Source organism: Martes martes (assembly GCF_963455335.1).
Source record: "Martes martes genome assembly, chromosome: X".
NCBI classification, from domain to species: domain Eukaryota; kingdom Metazoa; phylum Chordata; class Mammalia; order Carnivora; family Mustelidae; genus Martes; species Martes martes.
This window is the reverse complement of record NC_137897.1, coordinates 104,951,977-104,977,866: the sequence shown is the minus strand read 5'-3', so window position 1 is coordinate 104,977,866 and position 25,890 is coordinate 104,951,977. Positions and strand designations below refer to the sequence as shown.

At 41.1% G+C, this 25,890-nt stretch overlaps 1 protein-coding gene across 1 annotated transcript in view; it reads left to right on the top strand.

The window, feature by feature from the left end:
- The window catches only part of GPC3 (glypican 3), a 401,574-nt gene that overhangs the window by 182,473 nt on the left and 193,211 nt on the right, over positions 1-25,890 (top strand). The gene's annotated exons all lie outside the window — the stretch shown is intronic.

The window sequence follows — 25,890 nt, the reverse complement described above, 5'->3', positions numbered from 1 at the left end:
CTCTTCTCTTCTTTCCCACTTTCCTAACTCAACAATGTAGTGCTTCTCTATAGCTTAGAAGATCAAACCTCAACTCTGTGGCATGGAATCTAGGTCCCTTCCCAGTCTGGCCCCAGCCTGCTTCCAGCCCTCCTCTTTCATATGGTCCCCGTAACCATCGTATTTCCTCTGTCCACATGGCATTTATGGAAAGGTGCCATGCACAAGATGTTGCTAGGTGCGTTGTGATCTAACGCCACATTACTTCACTTTGGCAGGGAGGGGGCTTTATTAGTTCACCATGCATCCTACGTGGGCCCCACTAAACAAAATTACGAGGTGCTGAATGCTTGGGCTGGGGTTGTAGCAATGGCCTGGGGATAAAGAGGGGGGCTAGGATGGAGTGGGAGAAGGAGGAAGATGAACGAGTGAAGGAATTTGAAGAAACCCCAGTGCATAACAAAAATGATGGATGTGATCCACCTCCTGTTTTTGATTTTCAAAGATTTTCCAAATTCCTATGAACTCCCCTAAAATCATGCAAGATGAAATTGGCTAAGCAAGCCATGATGTGGTAACACGATGGAACATTGCTTAGCTAGATGGAAATGTGTCTGTGAAGTAGTGTTATTAGTAATAGCTAATGTTGATTACTTATTATATGCCAGGCACTGTTCTAAGCATTAAATATATATATACATATATATGTATGTATATATATATATAATTAATTATATATTTATAATGTAAAATTATAAAATAAAAAATAAATTAAATTAAAAATAAATTAATTTTATTAATTAATTTATTTATTGTGTAACCCTCAGAACAACCTTCTGAGGCGAGGTACTATCATTATCCTGATTTTATAGGTAGAGAAGCCAAAGTACAGAAAGATTAAGTGACTGGCTCAAGATCACACATCTAGTGTGTGTGGCAGAGCCAGGATTTGAAAGGCTGGATTCTGGCTCCAGAGTTCATGCCTTCAACTACTATACTGCATTTGTCTCAGCACATGAGAAAGAACATCGGAAACTCTGTAAACCTAGCTATGTACTTATAGGTACATTGATAAAGACAATTTGGAGTGATACAAATGAATGGACTCAACGTTAAGTTCATTCTTCCGTAAAGAAGCTTAAATGCCTAAGAGAAAGGAAAGACTGAAGCTTAATGTCACGGAGGTCAAGGGAAAGCAATTTAGGAAGGAGGATATCAACAGTGTCAAATGTCAACTGAGTGAGTAATTAACTTAATAACTTGAAGCAAGTCGTTCAGCCTCCTTTGTAATTGTTTCCTCGTCAGTAAAATTTGCCATTGCCTTACAGTTCTCTTTTGAAGATTAATGAGATAAAGTTAATAAAGTCCTTGCGGTTTCCTTCCCTAATAGAGACTTTTTTCAAAATACCATGCACAGTTGCAGACTATTTCCTAAGGGGTAAAACTAAAGGCAGAATATATGTGAATTTTCCGAGTCTTGGGCAGCTAGCTAAGATGGTTTATGTCTTTCAATTCTGGTTGAGTGGCAGCATAAGCTGAAATGTCTGGGTATTTGGATGAACAAAAAAGCAAGCAGGTTGCTCGTCTGGTGCCATGTAGACAAACCAATTGATGGATTGACCAACGTTTCCATTTTTCAGCATCCACGATGGCCAGTCGGCGCCCTTTGATTTCTCTTTCATTCGTTCACCCACACCTATTCATTTAACAAATGTACACGGAGAGTCTCCTGTGTACCCAGAGCCTATCTAGATGTTAGAGTCAAGATGAACGAGACATGTGGGCTTGCCTCGGAGCATTCCTGCCCAGGAGGTGAATTTGTAAGCCTAGACTGTCATTACGTCACAGCGCGTACTATTCCACGTGGGCCATGCGCACAGTGTACCATGGGAACACCCAGGAGAGAGACCAAGCTAGGAAGGCTGTTGATTCTTTGTCATCGACCTGGAAGTTTGTGTCCTTGTTCTCTCTTTCCGGGTGAACAAAATACAAATGGGTTGAAAAGCAAAGATGACAAGTGAAATTTCTTAACCCTAACAACTACATACACAGCACACACAGTCTTCCAGGCGTCAAGACCCTGTGGTTTCGTAGACAACACTTGCCCCTTCAGTGTTTCCCAGCCCACAGGACACTGAGAGCTAGCGAAACTCCTATCCAAATAGTCTTCATGTTCCCCTGGGTCACGTATGTAAGTCCAGTGCCTTTGAAAACATTGTTATTATAACTCTTCAGAGCCCCACCTGCTATTTCCCGAATCATCCCCAGGCCCTCTTTGGTCATTGTATTCACACCAAGCTCTCAGAGGTGGCCCAGCCACCCCACATTGAGAAGACAACCTAGTATTTCCAGGCGACCTTACTGTTCATGTCTTTGGCTGCTATACTGAACCACGTTTGAAGTGACCTTTCACACTTTCACCAAGTGAGAGATCATGAGAATGCTGTCATAGGTTTTATGTTCATCTTGCTCTGGCCGAAAAGGACTCAATGGTTATCTTAAATTCTCCATCATGTCTGTTATCTAAAAATCACGCTGCTGTTGCAATTACTATCAATCGCTAAGGGTCCGTTACTCATTTGGTTTCCAGGATATGTGTCCCTAATGGAAAGCAGTATTTGTGTGAATTTGTGCCGGTAGTTGCATATCATTGATAGCTCGACACTAAGCAACTGAAGAGGGGGGCTGTCTGAGGGGCTGGGACCTATTAGTTCTTTCTTTGGAAAGCCAGTGTCTTTTCCATTTTGCTTTTGGCTCTGCCCTGCCTCGTGTAGTCTTCATAAAGAAAGGGTACCAGGTAGTTCAGATAGCTCAAGTGATCGTCCCGGTAAAATTCTCTCGTGCTCCAGCTCGTTGCTGAAGCTCAGCAGGCCCTCCTGCTTTGGACCCATGTGAGTCTGGGGTGGGGGGAGGGAGAAATCATAAATCTGCAACCGTTAATACGTGTCAGCCCAAGATGGCGGTCCTTGGGAGTGTGCAGACCTTTTCAAAGGAGGGTTGTTGAGAGAGTTTAATAGATAGTCCACTGTGCTCTTCACAAAACAAGCTTTCTCCTGCAAATGGACTTTATAACTAGCTCTTACACAAGGTAGTTACAAAGTCCTTCTCCCAGCAGGAGAGAAAGTACTGGAAAGTGCTATGATGAACGAACAAAAATCTGGGACCCATGGGACCTGCTTGTAGCTCTTGCTCTCCCAGTTTCCTCATCTGTAAAATGACACGCTTTGATAATCAACGTGTCTAGGTCTGACTCTGAATCCGACGTGCCTGGGGAGCTTGTTAAAATATCGATTCTTGGGACCGGTGCCTAGAAACTCTGAATTTATAGGTGTGTGGTAGGACCTAGGTATCTCTATGTTTAACAGGTGTCCCAGGAGATCTTGATATCAGAGGTCTGCAGACGGGCAATGCCTAGAAGTCACCAAGATTCAACATTTCTAAGCTCTCTTTCAGGTTTAAACATGTGTAATTCTAATATTAAAGATCTCTAATCTAGGCAATAGATGAAAATAAACAGAATCGATAAGAGGAAGCTTACATTCATATTTTCATGCCGGGCTTTTGTGTTCAGAACTCAGACTTCTGGCTGTGGTTCTGAGTCCAGCAAATGTGCTGGCAAGGTTGTGGGTCCAGCAAATGTGCTGGAGTCAGGGTTCAGAATCCTACCCTGGGAAGGGAAGGTGAGCACCGTGAGGTCATCATTTGGGGGGGCCAGAATTAGGGTCCAAAGGTCTGGGGCAGGCAGGCAGTCACAGACAGGAGCAGAAGGCTACCTCAGAGGAATGGACTAAGATTTGCAATTCAAGTAAGAAGAGGCTAAGGAGGGGTAGAGACCCACACAGAAGTGGAGAAGTGTGAGTTGAGAATAAAAATAAGATCTTGGAATGAACTGATGGTCTGTGCATTAGTAAAGAAAGACTGTGACTGGCGAGTTTCTACACCGATTTTTGAAGACACTCCTTGGTATAAAAGGAAGACAGGCTTGGTGTAAAAGGAACGGGCTGCGATCGGAACAGAAACGACTCTTGGGTCAGAAGGTATTGGAGATGCACCTGGCCCGGTATTCACCGGACCTTTGGGCCATCAGTGCAAGGGCTGAGGGGAATGATTCTAGCTGGAAAGGGACAGTAGCCAGACAGTGTGAGCAGAAGGTGGGACTGGATCTGAAGGAGCCCAGGACACCCGGGTCAAATGACCCAGAGAGATCGGATAACATGCAATAATGAACAGCGGGGAAGGACTTTTGGTATCAGTAGCTAAACATAAACGAGCCGCTCTTTGCCTGATAGTTTTCCACACAGATAATGACCTGTAGAGGTACGTTTTGCTCCTTCAGTGGAAAGCCTAGAAGAATATAGGCATCATGGTTGACTGTCTTCAAGGCTAGGAGTAGGACACTGTTGTCTAGGTGGGCCGAAAGGTGCCTGAGAACTGGTGGGTGAAGGGCGGAGGCTTGAGGACTGTTTTCTGCCATGCCTGGGATGACCAGGAGGGGGAGCCAGTCATTTGGTTGATGCCCTATACTCTGTCATGAGATGGCTTGAGACAGTGTTTTGATCAGAAATGGCAATGGATTTTGTTGATAATACCTCCTCAGTTTTCTGCCATATATATTATTAGAAAGCTATATTTAGAGTAGCTAAACGATAAAAATAACTCCATAATTACAACCCTGGAAGTTGAATGTATCACGGACTGAAAGGGCTTCTTTGATTTGACAGAAAAGATGCCTTTGACCATTGTTCACTGGGCTCACTTGTTGATATTTGCCATGCACACCACATTTTTTCCCTTCTGGGAGGCTTTTTATTTTCCATTAATTCTGGGTTTTATCCTTTCCACAGATAACCTTTAAAAAATAGTTCTGGACGCGGGTCTCTCTTGAAGCCCATAAGCCAACACCCTTTTAAATTTTTTTGTTGTTTTGAAATAAATATATACTAAATGTCATAGTTATCAGCTCTCATGAATTAGTGTCTACAATTTTTAGGAATTTTCAGAGGTAGCTACCTAATAGCTTACTTTTTCTGTTGTCAAGGTATCTCTTTTTCAAAGCGGTGCTCCCAATTTTGCCAAAGTCACCCATGTAGTTAATTGTTTATGTCTGCTCCTGTAATTTTCTTGTCAATATACAAATCCTTTTGCTTTGTTGGGGAAAGATTGTATAGTCATTGAGCCCTGCACAATAACAATTTTTACAGTCTTTTGTGCGGAAATGGATTCCTTTTGACAATTAAGAGCTAGGCAGGCTAGATGAAGTGCATTCTCTTGAACTCCAGTGCTAGCAAGATGGTCAGTCTTAATGGCCTGTTTGTTTATGCCAATCTCACCATGTCTGGAAATGTGTAGTTGGGGCATGGAAGTTACTGAGCAGGGCCTCCCCAAGAACCTGAAAATATTGGAAACAAAATCGCTCCCTAAGAGTTAGGCTAAAAAAAATCAACAAGTCATGACTGAGTACAGAGCTACACAAATTCCCATTACAAAAGAAGAACGTGGTTACATATTTCTTTGGAAAATTTTATAAAGCATGAATGTAGGAAAAAAGACAGGAAGCAAATTGCTGAAGTTTGGTTATTATTGGTAATAATTGGGCAATTATTATTGTACTTCTTTGAACTTTATGTTTTAAGTTTCACAAAGAGAAAGAGCAGGACTGAGACAGATACAGACAGATTGAAGGGCTCCCAGGGAAAAAAGACCAGACAGTAGCCGGATTGACAGTGTTAACACACTTGAAGAAAGAATGTGGGTGGGGGTGGCGCGGTTGGTCGTGAAAGGGGATGAAAAGGAGACAGTCACAAAGATTGTAGCACTGATCAGCCCCCTCCTGCTCAGGGAGAGAGACTGTCTTGTACAGCTCTGGACTGGGCACAGAGGCAATGTAGCAAAGCAGTGAATTAGTGGGTTCCCAAACCTGGACTGAGTAGACCACTCCCCAGTTTTATGACCTTGGGCAAGCAGCCACACCTTTCAAAACTTCAGTCTCTGTAACGCGGGGATTTTCATAATGGTGCTTACCCCATAGGGCCTTTGTGAGAATACAAGGAGATAATTTATGTATTTAGTACAGTGCCTGGCACATAGTAATGCCTCCCTAAGGGTTAGCTATTATCTTAATGTGGTATTGTAGCATCCTATTTATAGAGATAGAGTTTAACATGATTCAATGTTCAAATCTTATAACTTGAGTCAGTATCAAGTCCGTGTTTATTAAGCAATTTTTGGATTATAATGTGTCTGCCCAGGTTGTCTACCAGTAGGGAGATTATGTGAGGATCTGTGCTTTCGTAAATTATGTTTGTCTTTATAAAGTGGTACACTGGCATTCAGCTTCAATTCTGCCATCTTTGGAGGGCTTGAAAGTATGGACTCAATCAATCTGGGACATTGTCAAAATTGAGTTTGGATTTCCCCAAACCCTTGGGCATTTTGTTTTGTTTTGTTATTTATTTTGGAGACTGCCCTCTGCCATCTCAGTGGATGTAAATCCACCCCTGAGTGAAATATACACGTGACTCCGAACCTCATGAGGTTTCCTCGAAGCCAGTCTTCCAGCATCCTGCAGCCAACTAGCTCCTTCTGTTTTGATCAGAAATTTCACAGAATAAAAATAAAAATTTCACGCTCTCTTTTGATGTTGTTTGAAATATCGGTAATGGTGACTATGCCATTTCAAACTATCCTACCTTCTCCTCCAAGGAAACACGCTAGGCTCCCACACTGGGCATTGGAGAGAGGTGCTGAAGAGCTCAGACTTTGAATTCTAGCTGTGTGGCTGAGAGCAAGTTATTTCTGCTCTCTGGGCCTCAGTTTCCTCATCTATGAAATGGGAAGAAGAAGAAGACCCTATCTCATGTGATGGTGGTGGGGATTAAATGAAGTAATAAATGTAAGGGGGGCAGGGTAGTGCCTGGTCCAAACGAGCGTGCGGTGTGTCGGGATGTTAGTTGTAACCGAGTCATAATAGAACTGGGCTGCTGAACATCACGTTAGCCAATGGTAATCCACCTGGGTTGTCGATATCAGCACTTGCTCCCGGGATGCTGTGGCATTCTTAAACTTTATTGAAAAGAAAGGGGGGATACATAGCATTTATGGGGGGGATGGGCTATGATCATCAGATCAGCCAAACTGGGCAGATGACAGAGATATGGTTCCAGCTAGGTTGGGACCAATCACAGTGTGTATTCACCAGGTCACTTGTCAGCAGCGGACCTTTCTTGGTGTTAGGTATGTGCTGGCAGGACACACCAGCACCTATCTTTATGATCAGTACTGACATGGGTCTGCTGAGTTAAATTAACATTCTCATCCGGCCCACCTCATTCTGTGGAAACAAGTTGGCAAGCTGGGGTGTGAGCTGACCCCCGTAGTCCCTTTGGCTAAAAACAACAGGCCGTATTGCCAAACGTTTCCTTCATTTTTTTCTTTTGACGGCAACGTTCACTGAGCTCTCTTGGTGTTCTCTGAGAGGCACATGAAAAGGAGACTAAAACTTGAACAGAGGAAGAGGAGGGGGAGACAAGGGGGAAAGAGGCATGCTACAATTGGTCAGCATATGTGTATTCATAGCTTGTTGTATAGTAAAGACTTTGATCCCGATGGTTCTGAAAAGCTTAAAGACCTAGCACAGATATGGGGCAGGCTAATTATGAGCTGATCACAGGGACAATTTGAGCATCGTTTATATCAATATTCCAATGAACCGTTGACATCACGGTGTGCCTGGACCAGAAGATATCCATAGGTCCTTCCCTACTCCCTGCCCAAAGAATTTAGAACCAAAGGAAGAATAGAAAAGGGTCCACTTCTCTAATTTGGGTTCTGTCACTCCGGGCCAGCAGTATTGCCTTTAGTGACCAACATCCACGGGCAGATTTTGGAAAATGACAAAATTGAATTTTGATTCATCTTTTTTTTTTTTTTTTTTTTTTTGGTGACACATGTCTCAAACTAGAACAATAACATTCTGAGGGGCTTCCTCTCGTCTCTCTTTCTTTAAACGGATAAAATTTTCAGTGATGCCAACTCCACCGTTCTAGACCCCATGAGTTGGAATTTCTAGCTTGGCTGAAGCCAGTTAGGTCAGTGGAGGAGGACACAGTGCAGAAATCAGGGCTGCCCCCCAGGCCCGCATGCAGGGCCCCCAGGCATGTTTAAAGAAAGTGCTAGCCAGCAGGGTAAGAAGGCCTCATTAGGGAAAGTGACTGTAACTTATATTTTAGAGATTTTCTTTAAAATGCCCAATCTCAAAATCAGCTTTTTTCCAGGCAATTTGCCAAATTACAGCAATGGCCTGTTTTAAAAATGCCCATTTAAAATAAGCTCTCTTGAATGGAAGACTGTGGCAGAGGTCTGCCTGGCAGAGAGCCACTCTAGACATCACATTACTCCCAGCATTATTTTAAAATAATGCCCAGGCCTTTTAGTCATTTAGGTGCTATTTTCTTTGAACGCAGAAAATGTCAGTGTACCCAAAGCAGACAGAAATGGCCTGGCCAACAGCTGGTTTTCCTTTCCCACAGATGCTCCCTTTACACGGATTGAACCTGGAGAGTTTACAAGGTCCCTTGTTTGTTAAACTGGGTCCCGCGTCCTATCTTCTGTTGATTCACCCCCAGGTCCCCGCCCCGCATTCCCTCCCAGATTTAAATATTAAGTTAAGTTTGTGGGATTGAGGGTTGGGGCAGTGTAAAGGAAAGAAATCCACCCTGACCTACTGAAGGGAAAACTGCTGGAAGCTGTGAGGAAGAAGATGAGGAAGGCGAGGAGGATCCTTGCTCTGTTTCCTCCGCTTGTCCGGAGTAGCAGTGGAGCGGAGCAGCAAGGGCGGTCGGTCAGAGGTTCCTCAAAGAGAGCTCGGTGATCACGGGCTTGGGACTGCTGCAAAAAAAGGCTTACGGTTCCTTAGAAGCCTGGGGACAAGTGGCGGCAGAATGAGTCCGTGTCTCTGATGCTGCGAGTAACTGAGCTAGCACAGAGGGATGGGCCTCCCGTTTTTAGCTCAGGACACGGGGCTCTCTCCTACATCGCAATAGGATGGCTGCCAGGGGTACTCAGCCAACACAGAATGGGAAGCTGAATCAGGCCCTCGTATCTGTGGGAATGCTGGCTTCTCTTTCTGCCCACACCCTCTTTTCTTCTGGGTTGTAATTTTAGGATTATGTCAATCACCAGCTCTCCGTTTCGATCACTTCCTGTGAAGCCCATGCCCACATTTTGTTAAAATAATCATCCTTTCATGACTGTTCCGAAGGTCAAATTCCATCAGGCCACCTCGCCCTTAGTCATTAGGATCACATGTGATTGCTTTATAATACAGTACAGACCACCCTTGTGCCCGCAGTGTCACTCCCTTGTCACTCCTGAATGGGTGGCGTTAGGCCTTTGCTACAAGGAGCTGTTGCATGTGCTTTATGTACTGACTTCTTAAGAAATGTCCGTGTAAAAAGCCAATCAATGAGTTTTCAGTAAACAAATGCTTCTCTAACCCACTTGTTGGAGTTCTCACTGGGGTTTTAGGCTCCTCAGATAGCCGCTGAAGCCCCCAGTCATTGCTGCAGACCTGAATTCAGGCAGCGGCCGAGCCTCAAAATGTAGCTGGTTTAGTGCAAATGGGTACCGATCAATAATCCATCCAGGCCTCGAGAGATGAGATGGCTTGCCGAGTAGATTATACTGGTACCGTGGTATCTTTTCTACCGTATCTCGCCATTCTAGATGACAAGGTGAAAGTGGGGCACCTGAGTGGCTCCGTCAGTTGAGTGTCTGACTCTTGGTTTCCACTTGGGTTCTGAACTAACCCTTCCCTCGCTCGGACTTCCGCCCATGTCCTCGCTTCCTAAAATAAATAAATTAGATCTTAAAAACCAGGGTGGAGAAGGAGGTGATGCGGGATATGAAGGAGGAGAGAGATCACAGACAGTACTCAAGTATGTCCATGCTGTATTTTTGGATACATGCTAATAATTTTCTTCTTAAACAAAGGAAAGGCGATGTCAGAAAGAGATTGTCAAACCGCTGCTGGAAGGAGGAAGAAAAGCTTGATTCCTGAGACACTCCATAGAGTCACCTTTACTGAAGAAAGAACTCTTTATTTTAGGTGTTCAGGAAGTCGTGAAATGCTTCCTCTTCCGCATGTAACCATTTTTGACTTGTCAAGAAGCAGCCAGCCTTTTTCAAACTTTCCAGCTGTCCAGTCAAAATTGCAGGTCCTAGTGGCTGCTTCACGGCCTTGATGGCCCTGTGATAACAGGGAGGGGAACGGAGGCCACCATGCCCAGCCTCACCAGGGACATCTTCCCAGTAACACGGTCATCTTCTGACCAGCTGACTTGTTTCCTGAATCTCAAAACATGAGATTCGCCCTGGCTTCTGCTCCGTTCTCTCCCCGAGTCTCATACCCGACACAGACACACATGACTCCATCCCAAGGAGGAGGCAAAAGTCCTTTTATAAAGTTTTTAGAATATAAGAGCAGCGTGCCAAAACTAAGACATTCCTTCCTTTGGCAAGTTCATGGGAAAGCCACATGGTTGACCTGTGCTGGTGTTCTGCCCCTTCCCACACGCCCATGACCTTGGCTGCAGTCACTACTGCCACACCTGGTGTGTTTCCCCCTAAGTTCATCAGGCCAGCCTTCACGAATCCCCTAGCCCTTGCCTTCCCTGGGTTTCATGTGCTGATGTCCCCTGCAGGAGACTGAGTCCTGACAAACGGCCAAGATCCTGGCCCCTGAGTCTGGTCTGCCAGTAGCACTTTGAAGGAACTGTGGCTCAAGGGAGGGCCTGGCCTTTTCACAAAGGCTAGCTTTTCAATTAAATACCATAGTTTTATGATTAGAGCTGAGAGCTCTGAGATTTGATACCCATATCAATAATCCCTAGGAAATGCACAGTATTGACCTTTTTCACTTCTTTTCTTATAATTTCCATTTCACCATGGCTATACGGCACTGCAGGCAGTGTGTTTCTAGGGAATTACCATTCTTTGTAAGTAGTTGGAATCGTTTAGACTTTTGCCGTCTTCCTCGCATCTTCACCAGGTTATGGAGTTATTTTACTAAAATGTCCAGTGAACCCAGTGCAGCCCAACAACTGAAATATTAAGGGTTTTTTTTTCCGTTTTTGTTTTTGTTTTTGTTTTTTTAGAGTTGAGCCAAAAAGAAAAGGAAAGAGGTGGGGCGGGGGGGGGGTAGCAGGGAAGAGGAGCTACCCATACCTTGAGTCATTATTGCATAGTGTTTTAATGGGTAAGCTCTGGGGTCAGACTGTTTGCGTGCAAATCTTGGCTTTTCTACCTACCCGTGGTATAACCTTTGGCAAGTTGCTTGACCTCTCTGTGCCTCAGTTTTCATATCTGTAAAGTGGGGACAATATTATACCCTCTCTCCGCCATAGGATGGTTCTGATCGTACATGAATTAATTCACACAAAACACTCAAAATCCTGCCTGGCACATGTAAATGCTCCACGGATATTAGTTCTTATTATGCCTAAAGCCAATCTTTAAGTGCCAGGCAATGTTTTCCCTGGAAGGAAATGGATATGATGGGGGAAAACATTGCACAGATAGGAGCCCTGTGTTGCTGTCACCAACTACCATGTACCTGTATGCCTTAGAGCTGATCTTAGCTTCAGCCACTTTATCTGTGAAGTTGGTGTAATAATAATTCCCTGAACTACCGTTTGCACACATGCATGCGTGTGCATCGCTCTCCCCTCCCCCTGCCACATACACTCACATTGACTTCCGGTGAGCGATAAGGAAGAGAATTAAGTGAGAATGCAACAGTTTAAACTCTGAAATGACCTGAAACACTTCAGCTATGATACTGTGTGTACTTAGGCTGTAACAGATTTTCAGAACAAGGTGTTTTATGCTTGTCAAAGGAAATGGGCCACCCCATACTTTATCATAGTTGGTTATTGTAAGCCTCTAGGGCCTAAGAACCATTTTGTTTGCATGTTTTATTCACAGTCTGGCAGATAGTGTGGATTTGGTACACATTAAATGGAAAAAAATTTCACTTTATACAAGTGAAATCAATCTAATGAAACAGCTCAGATGCCTCGGAAATGGTCTTTAAATAGGTTTCTAGCAAGTGGTTAATATTATTGACTTCCCATAACGTCAGGGGTCTGTAATAATTGAGGTCCCAAACAAATTGAAATTTGGTTTGGACACACTTCTTAAGTGACTGTGTTATGGTTCAGTGGGAGCGGCGATAGCTCAGCTCCTTGGGGCTTGGGATCTCTTAGCCAAAATTCACCTTATTTTTCACAAGAGAGCAGACAGTCGCGATATGGCTCTCTGGGTGTAAAAAGTGAAAAGAAAATTGTTATAAAGAGTGCTCAGTGAGTACTTGTTGAGTATGTGAATGGATAAGGCCTTAGTGGGGGCGAGGGGAGTGTGTAGAAATTCTAAGTCGACTCAGATCAGGGAGTTCTCATTAGTGAGAGGAGGAAGGATGAGAAGGCATCTTCCAGTCACCATGGGGAAGAGGACTCTGGTGCTTTTGTAATCACGGAAGCTTTGGCTGCGAAGCACTTGCGGAAATACAAAGTGCCATGGAAATCCTTAATAACAGGTTACAGACACAGTTTTTTCCAATAACAGTCGTTGCAGAAACTCCTGACAGTAACCCTTTCTTAGGGTACTTATTTCGTATCTCAGTGGTTAAAGGAGGGAAGAATTGCAGATAAAAGCAAGACTAGGTGAAAGCAACGCATTCGTTGTCCCCCTAGTTGTTGCACTCTTTCTTTTTCATATCTCAAGTTGTATCGAAAGGAAATACAGGCCTTTATTAGATAAAAGCACTAACAGAATGTTTGCATCGGAACCTTTATATGAAGCCCTTCCCTCTTTCTGGAGCAGAATCTTGCATTCAACGTGTCTTCAAAAGCCGGCTTTTATTTTCCCAAGCTATGGCTAGGAACAGTAGGTGGTTCAGAGAAGAAACCCCTTAGCCTTGGTATCTGGAATTATGGTCACACACGATAAAAAGGAAATTTCGCAGGTCAAAAAGACAGTAACCAGACCTAAAATGTTGCTGTGATTTTTTGGTTTAGCTAGGACATAAGCCATTCTTTTCATGATTGTCTGGAGTTACCCATGTCCAGTCCCCATAAACTCATCAGAGAAGGATCTTTAAAAAAAAAAAAAAAAAAGGAAAAAAAAAGGAAAAGAGAAGATTTCAATTAGTGGAATGATTTGGTGAATCCTGGGGGCTTTTTCACTGTTCATCGTGACATCTCAGAGTGACAGTAGAACTTTGCTTCCTTGGATACTATTGGGCTTTCTTTTGTAAAGAGAGAACTGCAAAATCTGAGAATATGACCCCAGTGCCTCCTTTGGTATAGGTGTTATTTCTTCACCATGGGAACCTTGGAGAGGTAAGAATATTTCCTAGTCAACCAAAAGTTGGCTCATTCAAGTGGAAGCCTTGGAGACAGTGAAGAATGAAAAGACTAAGGATCATGTCATATAACAGAACTACCTCATCAAGGTGATAGGGCAAGGTATGGTCCAGCATGAAAAACGCTGGCCCACAATATTCTCTTAAGAGGACCAGAGTTATTCATGGCATGTTCCCAGTAAGATGAATTCCTGATCCCCCAATAACTTCTAGAAGACTCACTGTCTGGAGTTCCCATACAGTCTTCTGTTTCACCACCTTCCTGATTTCCCAAGAGTGGCTTGTTCCTAAATCCAGTGAGAAGACAGACCTACGTCTTCTGAGCTGTGATGAAGCCCGCATTGTTAGTGCCTACCTAATAAAGTTGTTATATACATTTGAGGAAAATTTTTAAGATATGGCTGAAGGGTTAAAAGAGAAAAGATTTTGGAAGGACCCTGCATGCATGTCCAACCTCGGGCCCTGACAATTGTGAGGAAGACAGTGTTGGGCTACTAATGAGTCCCTGACAAGGGTCTGGCCACACGTGAATACAAACACTTCTATAGTTGCTACTCAAACTCGGGAGAATACGTTGTTGAAGCCATCTATTTGTGCAGGCCCAGGACTAGACTGTAAGTGCATGTAACCTTTCTTTTTAACTTTCACATGTGAGGCTTCTAAATACTTAGGTACATCAATTAGAAGTAAAGAAATGAGTGGGAAAACAATGAAAAGAATGTATTTTTCAAGAGCTATTACAGATATCACTTCACAGATTGAAACATACATACATACATACATACATACATACATACATACGTATGTACATATAGACTTTCCCCCAAGGGCCATCACAGACCTGAGAAGAACATTAAAATGATTCACTGGAAGAATTAATAAAAATCCCAGCAGAAGTTGGAACAACCCTTTGAGTATCTTCTCTGTGAACTATTCTAGAAAACACGGGGGCTTCTCTTACAGCCTAAACTTGCCATTTTTATGTGGCTGATTTTTAAAGAAATTGTTCAGTACTCGACAATAACGCTAAAACGTGTTGCCTATGTGGATGTTTTGGACCATTGACTTTTTCTGGTGGTTTTTGCAGTTAAAATTACATTGATGCCATATGGCATCTACTGTATGCTAGAACTTCCTAACTCATGAAGGAAGTGTCAAAGCAGATCGAGGAAGAAGGCAAAGTGACGTAACACTTTCCAGGAGTTCTAGTCACTGGCTGCATCAAGGACTAATTTCCAAGGTCCAGTTTTTCTCATTAAAAGATAATATTTAAATTTTAGAGCAGTTTTAGATTTAAACAAAAATCAGGCCAATAGTACGAAGTTTCTCTTTGCTCCCTCTCCCCTGCACACAGTTTCTTTTGTTATTACCGTTATTAGCATTAGTGGAGTACATTTGTTATAATGAATGAACCACTATCAGCACATTATTATTAGCTGAAGTCCATAATTTACAGCAAGATTCACTCTTTGCATTGCACAGTTCTGTGGGTTTTAACAAATGTGTTATGTCTTGTATCCTCCACTAGAATATCATATAGAACTATTTCACCCCCTTAAAAATTCCCATGCTTCGGGGCACCTGGGTGGCTCAGTGGGTTAAAGCCTCTGCCTTCGGCTCAGGTCATGATCCCGGGGTCCTGGGATCGAGCCTCGCATCGGGCTCTCTGCTCAGCAGGGAGCCTGCTTCCTCCTCTCTTTCTCTCTGCCTCTCTGCCTCCTTGTGATCTCTCTCTCTCTGTGTCAAATAAATCAGGAAAATCTTTTAAAAAAAATAAAATCAGGTTGTTTGTTAAAAAAAAAAAATTCCCATGCTTCGCCTATTCACCCCTCTCCTTCTCTACCCCCAAAGCCCTGGCAACCACTGATTTTTCGGGGAGGGTCCCCATAGATTCACCTTTTCCGGAATGGCAAATAGTTGGAATATATATATACCCTTTTTAGACTGGCTTCTTTCACTTAGAAACAGACATCTGAGGCTCCTTCCTATCTCTTCATGGCTTGATTGCTCATTTCTTTTTGTCAGTAGATAGTATTCCATTGGATGGATGGACCGCTTTCCGTTTACCCTGTTGAAGGACATCTTGCTTGCTTCCAGTTTGGGGCAATTATAAATAAAGTGGATATAAACTTTCATGTGCAGGTTTTTGTGTGAATGTGAGTTTACAACCATTCACCTAGGTAATATCTCGGAGCACATATGCTGGATCATGTGGTAACAGTATGCTTAGTTGTCTAAGAAGCTGCCAAACTATCTTCCAAAGTGGCTGAACTATTTGGCAACAGCAGTGTTGTTCTGCGTGTTTGTTGGCATTTGGTATCATCGGTGTGATTAATTTTAGCCATTCTAATGGTTGTCTAGTGGTATCTCATTGCTGTCTTCATTTGTAATTCCCTAATGACACATGACATTGAGCATATTTTCTCAGGCTTATTTGCCACCTGCTGGTTTTCTTTGGTGAGATATTCATCTACCCCGATCTTTGGTCCATTTTTAATTGGGTTTTTTGTTTCCTTGTTGACTTTTAAGGGTTCTTTGCATATTTTGGGTACAAGTCCTTTATCAGATATATTTTGCCATATTTTTTTTTCAGTCTGAGGCTTGTTTTCTCTTTCTCCTAACAGATGTTTTTCTCTTCATTCTCTTAACATCACAGAACATATGTTTTGACTTTTAAAAAAGTCTAACTTACCAATTTTTTATTTCACGGATTGAACTTTTGATGTTGTATCTAAAACCTTATTGCTAAACCCGAAGCGATCAAAATCCTCTCGCATGTTATTTTCTAGAAGTCTTATAGTTTTCCATTTTACATTTAGGTCTACAATCCATTTTGAATTAATTTTTATGAAAGATATAATGTCTTTAACTTGATTTATTTCTTTGCATATTGGTATCCAATTGTTTCAGAACCATTTGCTGAAAAGACTGTCCTTTCTCCATTGAATTGCCTATGTCCTTTCTGTGAGTCTTTTTCCAGGCTCTGTATGTTTACCATACTGTAACTTTATAGTAGAGTTCTTGAAGTCGAATAGTGCCAGTCCTTCGATTTTGTTATTCTTTTTTTTTTAATTTTATTTATTTATTGGACAGAGAGAGATAGATCACAAGTAGGCAGAGAGGCAATTAGAGAGAGAGAGGAAGAAGGCTCCCCGCTGAGCAGAGAGCCCGATGCGGGGCTCGATCCCAGGACCCTGAGATCATGACCTGAGCCGAAGGCAGAGGCTTAACCCGCTGAGCCACCCAGGTGCCCCCGATTTTGTTATTCTTTAGTGTCATGATGGCTATTCTGGGTCTTTTGCCTTTCCATATAAACTTTAGTATTGATATCCACAATATAGCTTGCAGAGATTTTGATTGGGATTCCATTGAATCTATAGATTATGTTGGGAAGGATTGACTCCTTCATATTACTGAGTCTTTCTGTCTATAATCATGGAGGATCTCTCTATTTGTTCTGATACATATTTTGTTAGAATTATACCTAAGCAGCGTTACATTTTTTGGCGTGCTTATGTAAATGGTATAGTGTTTTCAATTTAAAATATCAGTTAATTATTGTTGATATATAGAAAAAAATGGACTTTTATGTATTAACTTTGTATCTTACAACGTAACTTTAATCACTTATTAGTTCATAGAGAATTTTTTGTCAGTTCTTTGGGATTTTTCTACGTAGACAGTCCTGTCATTTGTGAACAAAACAGTGTATTTCTTCCTTCCCAATCTGTATGCCTTGTATTTCCTTGTCTTGTTGCATTAGTTAGGACTTTAACTACGACGTTGAATAAGAGTGTTGAGAGGGACATCCTTGCCTTGTTCCTGATCTTACAGGCAAAGCCTCTAGTTTCTCACCATTAAGTACAATGTTAGCTGTAATTTTTTGTGGGTATATTTTATCAGGTGGAGAAAGTCCCCCTCTCTTTCTCACTTGCTGATGGCTTTTATCATAAATTGTGTTGGCTTTTGGCAAATGTTTTTTTTTCTGCACCTATTGCTATGATCATGTGATTTTTCTTTTTTAGCCTGTTAATATAATTGGTTTTTTGGATGTTAAGCCAGACTTGCATGTCTGAAATAAATCCCACTTGGTCATGGTGTATGACTCTTTTTATTCATTGCTGGATTTGGTTTGCTAATATTTTGTTGTGGATTTTTGCTTTTATGTTCATGAATGATATTGGTCTATAGCTTTTCTTCCCTGAAATGTCTTTATCTGGTTTTGGTATTAGGGTAATGATGGGCTCATAGAAATGAGTTAGGAAGTGTTCTCTCTTCTTCTGTTTTCTGGTAGGCATTATAGAGAATTGGTATTCTTTCCTCCTTATATGTTTTGTAGAATTCACCTGTGAAACCACCTGGACCTGGTGCTTTCCTTTTGGAAGGTCATTACTTAATTACTCAATTTCTTTAATAGATACAGGCCAATTTAGATTATCAATTTCTCTTTGTTTAAGTTTTGGTAGCTTTGTCTTTCAAGGAATTGGGGCAATTCATCAGTTTTATCAAGATTATGGCCATAGCGTTGTTCATGATATTCATGTATTATTCTTTTAATATCCATGGAATCAATAGTACTGACTCTTTCATTTCTCATATTAGTAAATTGTGTTTTTTATCTCTCTTTTTGGATTAGCCTGACAAGATATTTTTAAATTTCATTGATCTTTTCAAAGAACTAGCTTTTGGTTTCATTGGATTTCTCTATTGATTTTAGCTTTTCTAAAAAGATATATTTATTTGAGAGAGAGAGAGCACATGTGCACGCGTGTGCACGCACATGCACAAGCTGGGGGAGGGGTAGAGGGAGAGGGAGAGAATCTCAACTATACTTCTTGCTGAGCATGGAGCCCGACTCAGGGCTCGATCTTATGACCCTGAGATCATGACCTGAACTGAAATGAAGAGTTGGACGCTTGGGGCACCTGGGTGGCTCAGTCATTAAGCGTCTGCCTTTGGCTCAGGTCATGGTCTCAGGGTCCTAGAGTGGAGCCCCAGACTGGGTTCCCTGCTCAGTGGGGAGCCTGCTTCTCCCTCTGTTTCTGACCCTCCCCCTGTTTGTGCTCTCTCTCCCTGTGTCAAATAAATAAAATCTTAAAAAAAAAAAAGAGTTGGACTTAACTGACTAAACCACCCAGGTGCCCTATTTCTCTATTGATTTTCTGTTTTCAATTTCATTGATTTCTGCTCTAATTTTTATTATTTCTTTTCTTCTGCTTGCTTTAGGTTTATATTACTCTTCTTTCTCTGGTTTCCTTTGCTGAAATCTTACTGAGTTGAGATCACTTTTCTTTTCTAATATATGCATTCAATGCTATAAATTTCTAAGTACTTCTTTTGCTGCATCCCACCAATATCTTTTTTCTTTTTTTACTAAGTTTTTTTCTTTTAATTCCAGTACAGTTAACATACAGTGTTATATTAGTTTCAGGTGTGCAATATAGTAATTCAACAATTCTATACATTACTCTGTTCATCATAAGTGCACTCTTAATCCACTTCCCTATTTCATCCATCTCCCCACCCTATTTCCCCTCTGGTAACCATCAGGTTTTTTTTTTTCTATAGTTAAAAAGTCTGTTTGGGGGGTTTCTCTCTCTCTCTCTTTTTCTTTTCCCTTTGCTCATTTGTTTTGTGTCTTTAATTCCACATATGAATGGAGTTATATGATATTTGTTTTTCTCTGACTTATTTCGCTTAACATTAGCCTCTCTAGCTTCATCCATGTTCTTACAAATGGTGAGATTTCATTCTTTTTTATTGCATCCCAATTTCAGTAAGTTGTATTGTCATTTTAATTTAATTAAAAATATTTTTAAATTTCTTAAGGCTTCTTTGTCCCATGTATTATATAGGATTGTGTTGTTTAATTTGCAAATGATTGGATATTGTCTTGTTATCTTTTTGGTATTGATTTGTAATTTAAATCCATGTGGTCTGAAAATATGCTTGGCATGATTTCTATGCTTTTATATGGGTTTAGATGTATTTTATGGCCCAGAATGTGGTCTGTCTTGGTGAATGTTCCATGTGAGCTTGAGAAGAATGTATATCCTTCTGTAGTTGGATGAAGTATCCTATAAATGTCAATGAGATCTATTTGATTGATGGTGCTGTTCAGTTCAACTCTATCCTTACTGATTATCTGCCTGATGTATTTGTTAGTTACTGACAGAGGGATGTTGATGTCTCCAACTATAATTGTGGATTTATATATTTCTCTTTATAATTCTATCAGTTTTTGCTTCACATATTTTGATGTTCTGTTGATAGTTACATACACATTAAGGATTACGTCTTCTTGGAGAATTGACCCCTTTATCCCTAATAGTTTCCCTTCTTCCAAAGTGTGCTTAGTCTGAAATTAATTTAGCTCTTCTAGTTTTTTCTTAGTGTTAGCATGGTATGTCTTTCTCTCTTTATCTAAATCTTTATATTTAACATGTGTTTTCTGTAGATAATCTATGGTTGGGTCTTGTTTTTATGTTTACTCTGCTAGTCTCTATTTTTTACCTTGTGTATTTAAAGATTGTATGTTTAAGTAATCTCTATACCCAACATGGGGCTCGGACTTATAACCCTGAGATAGAGAGTTGCATGCTCTATGAACTGAGCCAGCCAGGTGTCCCTACTTGGTGTATTTAAACCATGGACATTTAAAGTGATTAGTGATATAATTGGATTAGTATCCACCATGTTTGTAACTGCTTTCTATGCATTGCACTTATTCTTTGTTATGGATGCTTTTAACCTTCTTTCTTTACCTTCTCTGGTTTTAAGTGAACATTCTTTTTTTTTTTTTTAAAGATTTTATTTATTTATTTGACAGACAGAGATCACAAGTAGGCAGAGAGGCAGGCAGAGAGAGAGAGAGGGGAGGAAGCAGGCTCCCCGCTGAGCAGAGAGCCAGATGCGGGGCTCGATCCCACGACACCGGGATCATGACCTGAGCCGAAGGCAGAGGCTCCAACCCACTGAGCCACCCAGGTACCCCAAGTGAACATTCTTTATGATTCCATTTTTTCTCTTCTCTTAGCATATCAATTATACATCTTTTTGAAAAATTTTAGTGGTTTCCAGAAACTTTGCAACATACAATCTACAACTATTTTAAATCCACTTTCAAATAACACTGTATTGCTTCTCTGGTAGTACAGTTACCTTATAACAGGTTATTCCAAATTTCTCTCTCCTGTTCCATCCACATCCTATAATCACCAAATACATTGTTGCTATTATTGTTTTGGACAGTTATTTATTAGATCAGTTTTTTAAGAAAGAAATATAGAATGTTTTATTTTACTTTTATATATTCCTTCTCTGATGCTCTTCCTTTCTTTATGTAGACACAATTTTCTGACCTATACAATTTCCCTGAAAAATTGCTTTTAACATTTTATGCAAGGCAGGTCTACTATGTCAAATTGTTTCTATTTTTGTTTGAGAAGGTCTTTATTTTTCCTTCCCTTTTCAATAAAAATTTTGCTGGAAACAGAATTCTACATTGTGAGGTTTTTTTCTTTCAACACTAAATATTTCACTTCCCTCTCTTTTTTGAAAGAGTGAGAGAGAGAGAGCAGGGTGGGGAAGGGGCAGAGGGAGAGAGAGAGAGAGAATCTTAAGCAGGTTTCAGGCCCAGTGCCTGATGTGGGGCTCGATCTCATGACCCTGAGATCATGATCTGAGCTGAAATCAAGAGTCAGATGCTTGACCAACTTAGCCACCCAGGCATCCCACTCCCCTCTCTTATTTGCTTGCATGGTTTCTGGTGAGATGTTCAATACAATTCTTCTATTTGTTCCTCAATAATATGACTTTTTCTTCCTCTGGCTTCTTAGAAGATTTTTCTCTTTCTCTTTGGTTTTCTGCAGTTTAACTATGATATACCTAGGAGTAGATATTTTGATACTCAACCTGCTTGTTATTCACTGAGCTTCCTGGGGCTTTGGATGGTGTCTATCATGAATTTTGTGAAAATTTTGGTCATTATTACCTCAAATATTTCTTCTGCACTGTTCTCTCTACCTTCTCTTTCTGGAATTGCAATAACACATATTCTACACCTTTTGAATTTGTCTCATGGTTCTTAGGTGTTCTTTTCTGTTGTTGTGTTTTTTTTTTTCCTTGCCCCATTTTGGTTTAGGAACTTTCCATGGATATTTCTTTAAGCTCACTGATTCATTTGTTTGTGTTTTTGATTTCTAACATTTCCTTTTGAAATTTCTGACATTTTCCATCTTTGTATTTACATTACCCAATCTGTTCTTGTATGTTGTTCACTTATTTCCTTATAGCCTTTAACACGTTGATAATAGTTATTTTAAATTCCCTGCCTGATATTTCTAAAATCTGTGCCATATCTGATTATGGTTCTGATTATTGCTTTGTCTCTTCAAATTGTTTTTCTTACCTTTTAGCATGGCTTATGACTGTTGAAAGTAAGGCATGATACAGGGTGATAGGAACTAAGGTATTTACACTTTAAGTGTGAATTTTTTTTTAAGATTTTATTTATTTATTTGACAAAGATCACAAGTAGGCAGAGAGGCAGGCAGAGAGAGAGGGGGAAGCAGGCTCCCTGCTGAGCAGAGAGCCCGATGCGGGGCTCGATCCCAGGACCCTGGGATCATGACCTGAGCCTAAGGCAGAGGCTTTAACCCACTGAGCCACCCAGGCGCCCCTTTTAGTGTGAATTTTTATGGAACTAGGCTATTTGATGTTTGCTGTAACTATAAATGCCAGTAGCTTTAGTTTTCCGTAGTTCCCTTGTTTTATTTTTTTCCCTCACCAATTGTTTTTGGGTTTCTCTAATAACTCTTTCTTAAATAGGGTCTTTGTCTTTCTGATGGCAAATTATAGGAGAAGTAGAGGTGGTCTGCAATCTTATGATTAATCTTAGGCTTTCAGTGAGTCTAGGTCCTTGGGCCGTGAACTTCATAAGGTTTTCTCAGCTTTTGTCTTCTCCCTTAAGGTAGAACAAGAGAACTAGAGGGGCCTAGACTTGTCTAATTGCCCTCCTACCACATATATTAGCCTTTGGTAAAGTGGTGTCCTTTGGAGAGCAGATATTTATTATGGAGAATGCTCATGGTATATTCCTAAATTATTATTTTTCTCTTCCCGCTGCCTGAAAACAAGGAGACTTTTCTTAGATCTTCACCATGGGAGCTCTGTATGTTTCCTGAAGGTAAATCCCATGGAAGTGTGGGGAGCCTATAATACTGGGGGCCCAGGAGCTTTTAGGTCTCAAGCTAGTCCACATTTTGTCTGTCATTTTTTCAAAATTGTCCTATAAATGTTCCTCCTAGTTGATGACTCTAGTGGCTTCTGCTCCAGGTAAGATGTGATCGCACCTGTGATTCTCTGTGTTTGCCTCTCTTCCCGTATTTCAGGGAGATGGTTTGCCCTGTGACCTCAGTTCCTTGAAGGGTCTAAGAAGAATTGTTGATTTTCAGTTTGTTCAGCTTTTGTGTTGTTGTGGAGCCTGGGAACAATGAATTCTAAGCTCTTTGCATGTTGGCACCAAGACCAGAAGTCTTCAAATATCCAGTTTTCAAGGGTGATGCATGTTGTAAGATTAATAAGGGGCTTGGTGCTAGACTGCCCTACATTCAAATTCAGGCCATGATATTTAATTGTAGGTATTACCTTGTAGAGTCATTTAACCTGTCTGAGCCTCAGTTTCCTCACCAGTCAAATAAAAATAACTCCAAATACATATGGCTATGTTAAAGTTAAATGAGAGGACATATGTGAGCAAGTTTGTCACAGATCCTGGCACGTATGCTACAGGTACCATGTAAATGTTACTTTTTCCATTGAAGTACCTGTGCTTGAAGCCAAGGACCATTTTGAGTCCAACTTATTACTTAGCGTGTATCCTAGAAATTTAGAATGTTTTTATAATGTTTTTTGCCATTCTTACAATGTGGGGGAAAATGCTTTGAAAAAACCTGCTTCTTTAAGGACTGCCCTATTCTTAAGGGTTTGAAGGAATTCAGCAGCTCATTCATTCCTCTCTTCCAGCCATAAGTGTAATCTCCTTTTTGAAAGTATGCAGCCTTCTACTGGAAAGGCCCATGAGAATACATTTCTTTCTGTCTGGTTCTGAATCCAGAAACATCATTACCAAATACTAAAGATGGTCATTTTGCTACAGTGGTAGTCCATATGTCCAGAGGTAGGGAGGGTGGTTAGTAGGAGGAGTTGTTGGACCACTTAAAGAGAGGTAATAGATAGCCTGATTGCAAAATTCACTATGAAATCACATCTGGAGAATTGCGTCCCCTTTTGCACACCATAGTTTAAGGACAATGTTGACAACACTAGAGTGTGTCCAGGTAGTGGTGCCCGGGATAGTGATGGGGGCATCTACAAATATAGAAAACATGCTATATTGGGATGTATATTAACTCAGTTTATTAGCTCTATTTATCTGTATCTTTTAGCTTTTTATATATTGTAAAACATATTTTTTAGGGTTCAGTGCCAAATTTTTCTTTATAGCTCTGATTTTTATATTGTTCTGATTTTTCCTGGACATAACTCTCGACTCCCTTCCAGGAAAGAGACAGAGGAAATCCTCCTCTAGCTTAAGTGTACATTATTATCTGACTCCCCCCCACACACACACCAAAAAAATCAATGGGTTGAACTTCCTTGCAGTAATTCTAGCCCTTGGCTTCATTTCATGAAATTTCCAGTTGCCAACTTCTAGCTGAGCAACACTTTTCACCTCGCATGGGCTCCTCAAAGTCCCCAAGGAGCTTTTGCTTGAGCAGTTATGGTTTGGTCTGTTGTCCTGTGATGTAGAAGTAAGGGGGTTGGGCAAAACCCAGGGATGTGCTAAGTGGATTCCGAGCTGCCAAAGTTAGAGCGGGGAGCACGTGTGAGCTTGAGGTTAGATGTGAACCTGGAGCCCTTTCCCCCTGCAATATGCATTGTTGTTATTCTTTCTGTAGAAGAGTTCATGATCTTTTGTAATTTTCTTTTTCTATTGATCCAGCAGTGCTGGTAGCAGAAACTTAAAAAAAAAGGGGGGGGCGGTTAGGGCAGTACGGTCTACGGAATTTCACTGTCATATATCTTGCACGTTAGAGAACACATGAACTGTGGGCTAGAGATGAAATTTGCCTTGTAGAGAATTCATTTTAAGGTAGCAGTCCTCCTTCCTTTACCTCATGCTGCCCCAAGGCAAAGGTGAAAGTGAGCTTCTGTTTTGTCGGTCCTTGGGCTGCAATTTCTTCTAATACATTTCCACCTGGAGAGGCAAAGCCAATGAGAAAATAATGAGCTTTTAAAAGAACTTAACTTTCTACAAAGATTTTTGAGGACATGTGTGCTGGCTCTAGGGCCGAGGGCAGCTAGAGTGTAACTGTGGCTGGGAGACACTAGTCTAAGCTTGCTACTTCTACTTTGCAGTTATGTGACCCTGGGAATGTGCTTAAACTCTGCTAAGCATCAGTCCCGTCAACCATAAAATGGGGATCACAATATCAAATTCAGAAGATTGTTGTAAAATGCAGATATCATAATATTCTTAGAAATGCTTTGTAAACACCAAAGCATATAGCTCGTGAGTACTTTTAAGACGGGATGATCTACCATTTATCTCCATTGACTCAGCACTTCTATACCCCGAGCACCTACCACACAGCCTAATATATAATACATGATGGGTAGCTGAAATTAGAATGAATGAATAGTTTTAAATCTCCAAATTTCTGATGACATAAAAGAATTCATTGACCAGTCCTTTGTATTGGACTGGATGATCTCTTGGCTTCATGGCCTCAGTCAGCCTCGAGATACAAGGATTGAGACCAGAGTAGCATGTGGGGTTAGGAAGAAATTGCCATAAAATAGATGACTTTTCCAGGAATTGCCTTATGTTTTAAACAAAATAGAACAAAACAAACAAATGAGCACATAGCAGTTGATGGAAATAAAGATTAACTTTCTCCAGTGGGCTTGGAAGCCCAGTGGAATTACACTGGCATCTGCTAGCCATTGCTAGGCATGTCATAAGCCCCAGGGAAGAATCTAGCAAGCGTGTTCTACCTTGTGAGGGATCTGGAGCAGATGGTGGTGGCACAACCTAGACTCACTTCTGCCGCAGATGACTGTGATGTTGGACTAAGTGATCCCAAGGAGCTGGTGGAGTGCAATCTCTATAGAAGTCTGAAAGTAGTAATAATTTGATTTTTCAAGGCTCATGAACTGGCATCATTTAGACTACATCTGTCATGGACCTTTGCACTTTGGAAGGAAATGAAAGAAAGTACTAAGTTTGTTTTAAATGTCCCAGGAAACTTGGTTATTTTTGTTTGTTTTTAAGCTGTCTTATTTCTTGAAAACCCTATCATTATGGTTGTTTTCCCTTCCCTCATATAAATGTGGAACTCTGATTATTTGGGATAATTTGCGTCTGGAGTGTTTCAGCTTGGAGAAAATGAGATGATGACATTACTACTTTCTTTCTCAAACCAATG